The sequence below is a fragment of the Myxocyprinus asiaticus genome, chromosome 47 (genome assembly GCF_019703515.2).
Source record: "Myxocyprinus asiaticus isolate MX2 ecotype Aquarium Trade chromosome 47, UBuf_Myxa_2, whole genome shotgun sequence".
Classification (NCBI taxonomy): Eukaryota; Metazoa; Chordata; class Actinopteri; order Cypriniformes; family Catostomidae; genus Myxocyprinus; species Myxocyprinus asiaticus.
The window spans coordinates 560,001-572,146 of record NC_059390.1 but is presented as its reverse complement, the minus strand read 5'-3'; the positions used below and the strand labels follow the sequence as shown (position 1 = coordinate 572,146).

Below are 12,146 nucleotides of genomic sequence, written 5' to 3'. Positions count from 1 at the left end.
GTCGGTGCGCGCCACTAATTACATATAGTGCGCCGGCGGTGACGTCACTGCAGCGGGTGACCAATCACAGGGCGCGCCGTTTAACATTACAGGCGCATGACGTATTGAAAGTGACTTCATTATGATTTTTTGAGGTTTGCTAGGGCAGACGCTCATTTCCACTAAGAGGCAGCAAATTCAGCCGGAAAATTGAGTCTTTATGGAAAGAAGCATGAAATAACAGACATGCATGAAAAACATTTTATAAAAAAATGTGGTTTAGGGTGTTTTTAGGGTATTTAAAAGAGTCTAAATTTTAAATGCATTACACGAGGTCCTTTTTCCACATAGAATAATAGCAATCACACTGTTAAACAAAACCAATATGGGAATTATGTTTGAACAAAAAATATCAAGCAACTTCATGGGACATCCTAAGATGCTTTAAACAAGTATTGGAGTTTACATGAATGCTGGATACTTGATCACTTGATTGTAAAGAAATTAATCTGTAAGCACACTTTATTTTTGTCAGCAAAACTATTTCAAGCATTTAAGCATAAGCTTTTATTTAAAAAGTTTATAAAATCATTAAAAACTTGAATCCAGTTAAGTGTGTCCAAACTTTTGATTCATCTGGTAGTGTTCAGACTCCTGTTTTTCTTGTGGTTTGTATTTAATGTGTAATGCATTACGACTCCCGTTTAATAGTAGACACTTAGTGAAAGCATTTCTTCATTCTGCAAATATTTAAATACGATTATGTCAGATTCCGTCTGGGTTCCTGGACCAAATATTCATTTATTGCTGTGTGTTGCAATGATGTTGATTCAGTTACTCATGACAAAACCAGAGAGAGTTTTTTTGGCTCTGAGAGTGTGATGGAAAAATAAACACATAATAACACTATATAATGTCGGATCTGTTTTTATATCCGTGTGCAGTATTTTGCACTCTCGCAGTGCTCAGAACAGCCTGTAAACTCAATCCTATAATCCTCCACTCATGAATTAGCCAGAATAATCTTGATCTCGCTCCGATAGCGTGCTGGTGCCGGTGGAGAGATCGCAGTCTGATCTCATGAGGTCCAGAGTTATAAAAGAGCAAAACCTTTTGACCTCTGTAATGAACTTTTGGAATGAAAGAAGTGTGTTTGTATGAGAATAAAATGATTCAATAGGAGCTCTATAATTGAAGAATTATTCCAGTTCAGTTCAAGTGAAGCTCTATCAACATTTGTGGCATAAAGTCAGTTAAAATCATTTCAACTCATCAGTTTTAATGCTCTTACAATGAAAGTAACTGGAACAGGCTATAAATATTAAAACACACACTGTTAAGATATTATAGCCACTATACAGGTGACAATTTACAGTTAATATTAACTTACAACGAACAGTACTTTTACAGCATTTATTAATCTTGGTTAATGTTAATTTCAACATATACTAATACATGCAGAAGTTATATATGTTAACATTAGTTAATGCACTGTGAACAAACAATGAACAATCTTATTTTTATTAACTAACATGAAAAAAGATGAATAAATGCAAAATATTGTTCATCGTTTATTCAAACCTAATGCATTAACTAATCTTTTTATTTGTATTTTTTATCTCCCCAATTTGGAATGCCCAATTCCCAATGCGCTCTAACTCCTCGTGGTGGTGTAGTGACTCGCCTCAATCCAGGTGGTGGAGGACGAATATCAGTTGCCTCCACGTCTGAGACTGTCAATCCGCGCATCTTATCACGTGTCTTGTTCAGCGCGTTACTGTGGAGACTTCACGTTATTCTCCGCAGCATCCACGCACAACTCACCACGCGCCCCACCGAGAGCGAGAACCACATTATAGTGACCACGAGGAGGTTACCCCATGTGACTCTACCCTCCCTAGCAACCGGGCCAGTTTGGTTGCTTAGGAGACCTGGCTGGAGTCACTCAGCACGCCCTGGATTCAAACTCACGACTCCAGGTGTCTGGGACTGACGGTCTCAGACGCGGAGGCAACTGAGATTCGTCCTCCGCCACCCGGATTGAGGCGAGTCATTCCAAATTGGGGAGAAAAAGGGGAGAAAAAAATAAATTTTCACTCGTGCAGTCAGATCAAATCGCTCTCGCGCTTCAAACGGACATTCGATCTCTCATGCTGAAAAGGCGTGTCTCTCTCTCTTACGCTCCCGATTTCAGCCGGACACCTGTGGCTGCTAGTGTGCAATCGTATTTCAGAGCTCCTTGTGTGCAATGAAGCGATTTGCAGTTGTATGCCCACGTTACGTAGGCCCTTGCGCGTTTTGGATAGAACAGACGCTAAAATTATTTAAGGAAAAAAATCCAATATCCTCATTTTTGAACCGTGATATATCATGCCACAATAAACCATTACACCACTATTAGTGATGTTATTAACTAATGTTAACAAATGGAACCTTATTGTAAAGTGTTCCCCAGTAAACATTGTGTGAGTTGTGATCGGGCCGTGTGGAGCGCTGACTCTCTCCTGAAGGTTCATGAATCTGCCTCAGCTGCTCTCACCCATCTGGACTCCATCAGCGCAAACGCTGCGCGGCCGCAGGGAACATAACGACTGCTAATCTATTCACAACGCAGGGAAACATAATCAATGGCAAAACATCCATTGCTGAACACACGCAAGTTTGCATAGTTACTATGGCAACTAATGTGGACGTGCTAGCAAAAGCGATGGCAGTCTGAACAGAAAATATCAGATCTGTCCACATATAACCTGCCGTTATATGTCGTGAGTTCAAATCCAGGGCGTGCTGAGTGACTCCAGCCAGGTCTCCTAAGCAACCAAATTGGCCCGGTTGCTAGGGAGGGTAGAGTCACATGGGGTAACCGCTATAATGTGGTTCTCGCTCTCGGTGGGGCGTGTGGTGAGTTGTGTGTGGATGCCATGGAGAATAGCGTGAAGCCTCCACACGCACTACGTCTCCGTGGTAACACACTCAACAAGTCACGTGATAAGATGCGCGGATTGACGGTCTCAGACGCGGAGGCAACTGAGATTCGTCCTCCGCCACCCGGATTAAAGCGAGTCACTACACCACCACGAGGACTTAGAGCGCATTGGGAATTGGGCAGTTTAAAAAGATGCTCACACACAAAAACAGAAGGTCTTTAATGCACAAACCTTTGGAAATTTGTATTAAAGTTGTAGCTCAATTTTTAGTTTGTTTACAAAAACATTTCCATTTTCACAATAATTTGATTATGCCACAGGTCAAACAAAAATTTCCGTAGGCAACAGGAAACATCTCCAGCAGTTTCGTGTCCATTTTTGTCAGTCCAAATCTAGATCTCACAGTCGGGATGACATTCACTAACCAGGGAATAAACAGGAAGGCCAAAGTACACTTCATTCTTGTAGGCTAAGTATAGAAAAGTCAGTGGCTCTTATACTGTATTGTGGTTTCTGTGTTGCCCTGAAAGAGATGATGAAGGTTTAAACACAATGGTGCAGCAGGAATAATATGCTGGTACTGTAACCCAGACATCCAGGAATCAAACTATAATATAGTAGCTGTTCTGTTTAAAGAATAGTTCACTAAAAATGAAAATTCTGCTTTGGAATGATTTTAGGGTGAACTGTAAGAACGTACTGTTTATGTAAATGTGTGACGGAAACCCACGTGGTTCCTTAACTGTTACACAGCAGAGGAAATTAGTGAGAGGAAATGCCTTTCATTTTATAGATGTATGGAAGAGGTGCGGGCCCCTGAATCCCACCGGGTCGTCCGACTGTATGACGTCCACACATGACTCACGGGGATGTCCAGAGACTTTCCTCATTCTAAAGCTGTGCTGTGTTTGATCGTGGTCTTATCTGGTGAACCGTGTCGTCTATATGACTGTGTTCAGCACAATGGAATGCACTGTGTAGACGGAAAGTAATATATACTGTCCAAAAATAGGCAAGTATAGTTTAATAATCATAATAGTTACTTTGGAGACCTGCAGTTCTTCATCTGAGCATGCCAAATCATAAACATCACTTCTCATGAACTCTACAAACCATTGAGAATATTTCAGCATGTTGCTGAATATTTTTAGAAAGTGGTAACAAGCAGACTTTTGACATGAGGGCTGTACAATTATGAAAAATTCATAATTGTTGATTATTTCCTTTGATATTGTAATTGCTGTTAATTTTGTTTAATCCAATTTACATTAAAAGTAGGGCTGTCGAGGGGGCCTGGGTATCTCAGTGAGTATTGACGCTGACTATCACCCCTGGAGTCACGAGTTTGAATCCAGCATGTGCTGAGTGACTCCAGCCAGGTCTCCTAAGCAACCAAATTGCCCCGGTTGCTAGGGAGGGTAGAGTCACATGGGTTAACCTCCTTGTAGTCACTATAATGTGGCTCTCACTCTCAATGGGGCGCGTAGTGAGTTGTGCGTGGATCACGGAGAGTAGCATGAGCCTCCACATGCTGTGCATCAGTATCAGTAGGGGGCGGTCAGTGCGCCACAGACGTGTATTTCAACTTCTTTCAAAACCAGCGTTAATGATGCTGAAAACCAGCGAGGTGGTTCAGAAGAGTACATCTAATGCATAAATAGATAGGCCGACAATCAAATAAAAAAATTACAAAATGCAAAGAAAGGGACAGATTGATGAACTCAGTTGCAAAATGGATTACTGTCAAATTTAGGATTATGTTCAATGATATGGGAATAAAACAAATATATAGTGATTTATATTTGTAAAAATATTTTTTAAATATACAGTGTCAGAAGTTTACATACACTTAGGTTGAAGTCATTAAAACTAATTTTTTAACCAATCCACAGATTTAATATTGGCAAACTACAGTTTTGGCGAATTGTTTAGGACATCTACTTTGTGCATGACACGAGTAATTTATCCAACTATTGTTTACAAACAGATTGTTTCACTTTTAATTGACTATCACAATTACAGTGGGTCAGAAGTTTACATACACTAAGTTAACTGTGCCTTTAAGCAGCTTGGAAAATTCCAGAAAATGATGTCAAGCCTTTAGACAATTAGACAATTAGCTTCTGATAGGAGGTGTACTGAATTGGAGGAGTACCTGTGGATGTATTTTAAGGCCTACCTTCAAACTCAGTGCCTCTTTGTTTGACATCATGGGAAAATCAAAACAAATCAGACAAGACCTCAGAAAAAAATTGTGGACCTCCACAAGTCTGGTTCATCCTTGGGAGCAATTTCCAAATGCCTGAATGTACCACGTTCATCTGTACAAACAATAGTACGCAAGTATAAACACCATGGGACCATACAGCCATCATACCGCTCAGGAAGGAGACGCATTCTGTCTCCTAGAGATTAATGTAGTTTGGTGTGAAAAATGCAAATCAATCCCAGAACAACAGCAAAGGACCTTATGAAGATGCTGGAGGAAACAGGTAGACAAGTATCTATATCCACAGTAAAATGAGTCCTATATCGACATAACCTGAAAGGCTGCTCAGCAAGAAAGAAGCCACTGCTCCAAAACTGCCATAAAAAAGCCAGACTACAGTTTGCAAGTGCACATGGGGACAAAGATTTGGAGAAATGTCCTCTGGTCTGATGAAACAAAAATGGAACTGTTTGGCCATAATGACCATCGTTATGTTTGGAGGAAAAAGGGTGAGGCTTGCAAGCCAAAGAACACCATCCCAACCGTGAAGCATGGGGGTGGCAGCATCATGTTGTGGGGGTGCTTTGCTGCAGGAGGGACTGGTGCACTTCACAAAATAGATGGCATCATGAGGAAGGAAAATTATGTGGATATATTGAAGCAACATCTCAAGACATCAGACAGGAAGTTAAAGCTCGGTCGCAAATGGGTCTTCCAAATGGACAACGACCCCAAACATATCTCCAAAGTTGTGTCAAAATGTCTTAAGGACAACAAAGTCAAGGTATTGGAGTGGCCATCACAAAGCCCTGACCTCAATCTGAGGAGGCCTACAAACCTGACTCAGTTACACCAGTTCTGTCTGGAGGAATGGGACAAAATTCCAGCAACTTATTGTGGGAAGCTTGTGGAAGGATACCCAAAACATCTGACCCAAGTTAAACAATTTAAAGGCAATGATACCAAATACTAACAAAGTGTATGTAAACTTCTGACCCACTGGGAATGTGATGAAAGAAATAAAAGCTGAAATAAATCATTCTCTCTACTATTATTCTGACATTTCACATTCTTAAAATAAAGTAGTGATCCTAACTGACCTAAGACAGGGAATGTTTTCTATGATTACATGTCAGGAATTGAGTTTAAATGTATTTGGCTAAAGTGTATGTAAACTTCTGACTTCAGCTGTATATATTATAGACTATATAAAATTATCTAAATTATTATCTATTATTTATATTGAATTATCTTTATTTTGGGTGCCCTTAAAAATTGTATCGATTTACAGCCTTAATTAACATACTTATTTTGGATGGATTAAATGCATGCCATGTTTTTATGTAGTCTTCACATCCAAAACAAGCAGAGAACTGTTTCTGAATGACTTTATTGCTGATTTATCTGTAAGTAAAGACTAAAAGTGACATGAAAAACAAAGCTGTTAATCACATTTTAAATAAGTTATGCACAGAAGTGATCAGCACACTTGTCTGTGATTGGTTGCGATGCTCAGCCGCTGTAAAAACACATATGAAATTGAAAATTTTAATGGTACATTTTGACGCAACATACTGTACATGGACTGCTATAATTGACAACTGTAAGTTGATTCTTACAAGCTCCTACCGTATCACTTCACACTCTTCACACAATGAAGTCATATACAGTCAAATCAAAATGTAATTTATGTCTATATACTAATTTGGTAAGTAGCCATGTCATAAGCGGGATAATGTACAGTCAGACGGTCAGTATTGCAAAATAAACCCCTTTAGAACAGAAACCCTCTGTTTTGTGTTTATTTTGCAAATATGAATGTCCCTTACACTGAGACATTTCTAAAGAAAACAGTCAGTGTGTGAATGTGCTGTAATGGGTTCAGTTATTTTCAGGAGGGGTCTGAGTGACTCACTGCTCTGGTCAGGGTCAAAGGTCAGTGGGATAAATGTGTCAACAGTGGTGGGTGCAGGAAACAGGAGGAGTCTCCTCTTCAGGGAATCCCAACTAAAAATAGACTCTCTTCCTGATTTCCCCCTTATTTACCCTCTGAGAGAATGAGATCAATGTGTGCGGGGCCGTTTATTAAAGCATGATCTTTTTTTAACAGACATTTAGTCTTTGTTTAGATGGACAGAAAAAAGTCTTGTGTATCCGACTCAAAATCTGTTTAGTTGTCTGAACAGAAAAAAAATGCTATGAAATCAAATCGGACAAATCAGATCCAAAAACCACATTTATATTTGTTTTGCAATCTGATTCAATTAGGAATTTTGCTAATGCATTTGAACGCTCATATCAGAATTAAATACTTTTTTCCGTTATTTTCAGACCCGACACACATGTAACCAGGGTGCGAATTACACATTGACTTGACATAAATAAATGTAGAGCAAGACTTGGTTTTTCTCCAAATGTCTCTAAATTACAGGTGGATGAAATATAAGAGAACTTGATGATGTCAGCCGAAAAGGAAAGTCGTTTCAGAGGCAGAGCAAGTTATTACAATGTTGTGAGCAGGGCGGAGTGAGGCCGTGAAGATAAGTGGCGAATGACTTTCACCTGCGTGCCACACCGGTCTCGCGTTCCAGCGAGGGGCGGCAGGAGTACTTAACGAGAGGAGAGAGCGGCAGACGAGAGAGAGAGTTGCGTGAAGTTGTCTGAGTGTAGTGTGTTGAGCTGAAAAGCCAACAGAGTTTATGTGTAGTGAAGCTGAAACGCAAACCTTTTGTGTACTGCTGAAAAGCGGCCTTATTGTGTGCGACTGAAAAGTGCAACAATAAATGTCTATGTGTTTTGTCAAGCTGGCCCCAGCATCCTCCTTTCAATGAACTGTTACACTGGTGCCGAAACCCAGGAAGGAAGGATGCACCGTCCAAGGAGTGCTTGCCGCTGACTGGGGGTCGCGACGACGAGGGAGTGTTCGATCCGGTGGCGCTGGAGCCCTGTATCAACCGGCAACCAGAAGGAACAGCTAAGGGGTCCAGTGCCATCACCCGGCATCACAGACGGAAGCAGGACAGCGGGCCGAGGACCATTTGACGGCATATCTGGGGCCGGCGAGCTCCTCACTCTCTCCTCTCTCTCCCCTCTCTGCTTTCTCTCTCCCTTTTGTTATTCCCGTGCCCCTTTTCTCTTTCTCCTCTCTTTCACCCTGTTCCCCCTCCCAGGCATGCACAGGCCGGATCCTGAGACCAGTGTGACCCCGTCAATGCTCCCTCCCTAGAAATGGGGCGGGATGAGTAGGTCACAGGCCGGAGAAATCCCCGACCTGAGTTCGGCGATGGGGGTATGTGGTGAGCAGGGCGGAGACGAGTGGCATCTGGGCAGAGCGAGGCTGTGAAGATAAGTGGCGAATGACATTCACCTGCGTGCCACACCAGTCTCGCGTTCCAGCGAGGGGCGGCGGGAGTACTTAACGAGAGGAGAGAGCGGCAGACGAGAGAGAGAGTTGCGTGAAGCTGTCATGCCAACAGAGTTTATGTGTAGTGAAGCTGAAAAGCAAACCTTTTGTGTACTGCTGAAAAGTGGCCTTATTGTGTGCGACTGAAAAGTGCAACAATAAATGTCTACATGTTTTGTCAAGCCGGCCACAGCATCCTCCTTTCAATGAACTGTTACACTGGTGCCGAAACCCGGGAAGGAAAGATGTGGCGTCCAAGGAGTCCTCGCCGCTGACTGGGTTAGCAGACGGAAGCAGGAAGCCCCAGCTTCCTCCTTTCCATGAACTGTTACATACATTTTGATGAAAGATTATAAAGACAAACGTTGTTGCACAATGATGAATTGGGCACAATAAGGCCTGGGACATGTATTAATAAGGAAAAGAGAATCGGTTTTGTGTTCATGTTGACTTTAAGGTTATATAGCTTGATTATATCTGAAAGTTTGTTCTGCATTTGTAAAGAGTGCATCACACTAAACATACACATTATATTTAAATGGATTTCACACTTAATTTACTTTGAATTTAGTGATGTTTTAAAACAGTTTTAAACTTTATTGTTCTGATGTAATTTAAACAGATTTGTGTGTTCTTTCTAAGTGAACTGGGTGAGGTCATAATTGCTCTCCTGTTAGAAAGTCCATTAGAGATATTCAAACCTCAGTAAATGGCGTCACTGTTTATATAAAACATTTGTAGTGAAAGGAAGAGTGTTTGCTGGTCGTGTCTCTGCCAGATCTAGCCAGAATCTAGTGATGTTTAAAGTGCAGGGTTTCTGAGATTAGAAAGATCACCACGTATCCCTACATATACTTGCAGCACAGATCATGTATAGAGAGTCCAGATGTTCTTTTAGTTCTTCTCGTGGTTTACTGAGGTGAACTGGTGTTTTGCAGCTGTGAAGCCTCAGAGTAAGACTTCAGACATTAAAAGAGTTGAACTGCCCATCTGCTGCTGCTAAATATAGAGCTGGACTGAATGACCATACAGCTGTTATCAAACCTGTGATTCCTCTCTGATGTGACCAAACTCCAGACCAGAGTCCTGGACAAACAGACAGCAGCAGGGCATGTAAAAAGCAGGCCTAAAGCGGGTCTAAAGAAAGTCTGAAGCCGTTCTAAAGCTGGTCTTAAAGTCTAAAGCAGGTCTGAAGCTGGTCAAAAAGTCAAAAGCAAGTCTAAAACTGGTCTAAAGAAAGTCTAAAGCAGGACTAAAACAGGTCTAAAAGTCTGAGGCAGGCCTAAAGCTGGTCTAGAAGTGTAAAGCCGGTCTAAAAAAAGTCTAAAGCAGGTCTGAAGTTGGTCTAAAAGTCTAAAAAAAAGTCTAAAGCAGGTCTAAAGCTGGTAAAAAGTCAAAAGTAAGTCTAAAACTGGTCTAAAGAAAGTCTAAAGCAGGACTAAAACAGGTCTAAAAGTCTGAGGCAGGCCTAAAGCTGGTCTAGAAGTCTAAAACCGGTCTAAAAAAGTCTAAAGCAGGTCTGAAGTTGGTCTAAAAGTCTAAAGAAAGTCTAAAGCAGGACTAAAACAGGTCTAAAAGTCTGAGGCAGGCCTAAAGCTGGTCTAGAAGTCTAAAACCGGTCTAAAAAAAGTCTAAAGCAGGTCTAAAAGTCTAAAGCAGGTCTAAAGCTGGTCTAAAAGTCTAAAGCTGGTCAAAAACATGTCTGAAGTCTAAAGCAGAACTAAAACAGGTCTAAAAGTCTAAAGCTGGTCAAAAACATGTCTGAAGTCTAAAGCAGAACTAAAACAGGTCTAAAATTCTGAGGCAGGTCTGAAGCCAGTCTAGAAGTCTAAAACTGTCTGAAAGCTGGCCTAAAGCAGGTCTAAAGCTGGTCAAGAGGTCTAAAGTACTGTAGGTCCAAATTTTGTCAAAAGAAAGTCTAAAGCATGACTAAACTGGTCTAAAAATCTGAGGCAGGTCTAAAGCTGGTCTAGAAGTCTAAAACCGGTCTAAAAAAGTCTAAAGCAGGTCTGAAGTTGGTCTAAAAGTCTAAAGAAAGTCTAAAGCAGGACTAAAACAGGTCTAAAAGTCTGAGGCAGGCCTAAAGCTGGTCTAGAAGTCTAAAACCGGTCTAAAAAAAGTCTAAAGCAGGTCTAAAAGTCTAAAGCAGGTCTAAAGCTGGTCTAAAAGTCTAAAGCTGGTCAAAAACATGTCTGAAGTCTAAAGCAGAACTAAAACAGGTCTAAAATTCTGAGGCAGGTCTGAAGCCAGTCTAGAAGTCTAAAACTGTCTGAAAGCTGGCCTAAAGCAGGTCTAAAGCTGGTCAAGAGGTCTAAAGTACTGTAGGTCCAAATTTTGTCAAAAGAAAGTCTAAAGCATGACTAAACTGGTCTAAAAATCTGAGGCAGGTCTAAAGCTGGTCTAGAAGTCTAAAGCCAGTTTAAAGAAAGTCTAAAGCTGGTATAAAGAAAGCCTTAAGCAGGTCTGAGGCTGGTCTAAAAGTCTAAAGAAAGTCTAAAGCCGGCCTAAAGCTGGTCTGAAAGTCTAAAGCCGGTCTAAAGCTGGTCTGAAAGTCTAAAGCAGGTCTGAAGATGGTCTAGGAGATGGTCTACAATTCTACAGCTGGGTGACAGCTGGTCTAAACAAAGTTTAAAGCAGGCCTAAAAGTCTAAAGCAGGCCTAAAACATGTCTAAAGCAGCTCTTAAGCTTGTCTGAAAGTCTAAAGAAAGCCAAAAGTAGGTCTAAAGCTGGTTTTAAAGTCTAAAGCTGGTCTAAAGAAAGTCTAAAGCAGGTCGGAATCTGGTTTAAAAGTCTAAAGCAGGTCTAAAACTGGTCTAAAAGTTTAAAGTTGGCCAAAAATGTGTCTAAAGTCTAAAGCAGGACTAAAACAGGTCTAAAAGTCTGAGGCCAGTCTAGAAGTCTAAAGCTGGCTAAAAGCTGGTTTAAAGAAAGTCTAAAGCAGGTCTAAAAGTCTAAAGCAGGTCTAAAAGTCTAACTCTGGCCTAAAATGGGTCTAAACATCTAAAGCAGCTCTGAAGCTGGTCTAAAGAATGTCTGAAGCAGGTCTGAAGCTGGTCTAGAAGTCTAAAGCAGTTCAAGTCTAAAGAGAGTCTAAATAAGGACTAAAACAGATCTAAAAGTCTGAGGCAGGTCTAAAGTTGGTCTAGAAGTCTAAAACAGGAATAAAACAGGTCTATAAGTCTTAAGCTGGTTTAAAACAGGTGTAACAGTCTGAAGCAGGACTAAAGCTCATCTAAAAGTCTAAAGCCGGTCTAAAACAGGTCAAAAACCAATTGGTTGTTTCTCCCACAACCTGACTTACCACAGTCTCTAGTGAAACCACCAACCCCAAACTGGTCAATTTTCATTTGATTTTGTTCTTTATTTAAAGAGCACTGCAAAAAAAAGTTTTTTTTTTTTCATGTTCCAGTGCAAATATCTAAACATCCTTAAAACAATTATTTGAGGAACAGTATGAAATAAGATATGAAGTATTGTTTTCAGAGGAATCTAACAACATTTTGTGAGGTTTATGCTTAAAACAAGAAAAACTATTTGCCAATGGATTAAAAAAAAATTAACTTGTTTTCCCTTTTGAATCAATGTTGGCAATAGTTTTTTCTTGTTATAAGCTTGTTATACTGTAAG

At 40.7% G+C, this 12,146-nt stretch overlaps 1 protein-coding gene across 1 annotated transcript in view; it reads left to right on the top strand.

Annotated features, from left to right (window-relative positions):
• The window catches only part of LOC127436440 (synapsin-3-like), a 116,059-nt gene that overhangs the window by 76,782 nt on the left and 27,131 nt on the right, over positions 1-12,146 (top strand). The window lies entirely within an intron of this gene.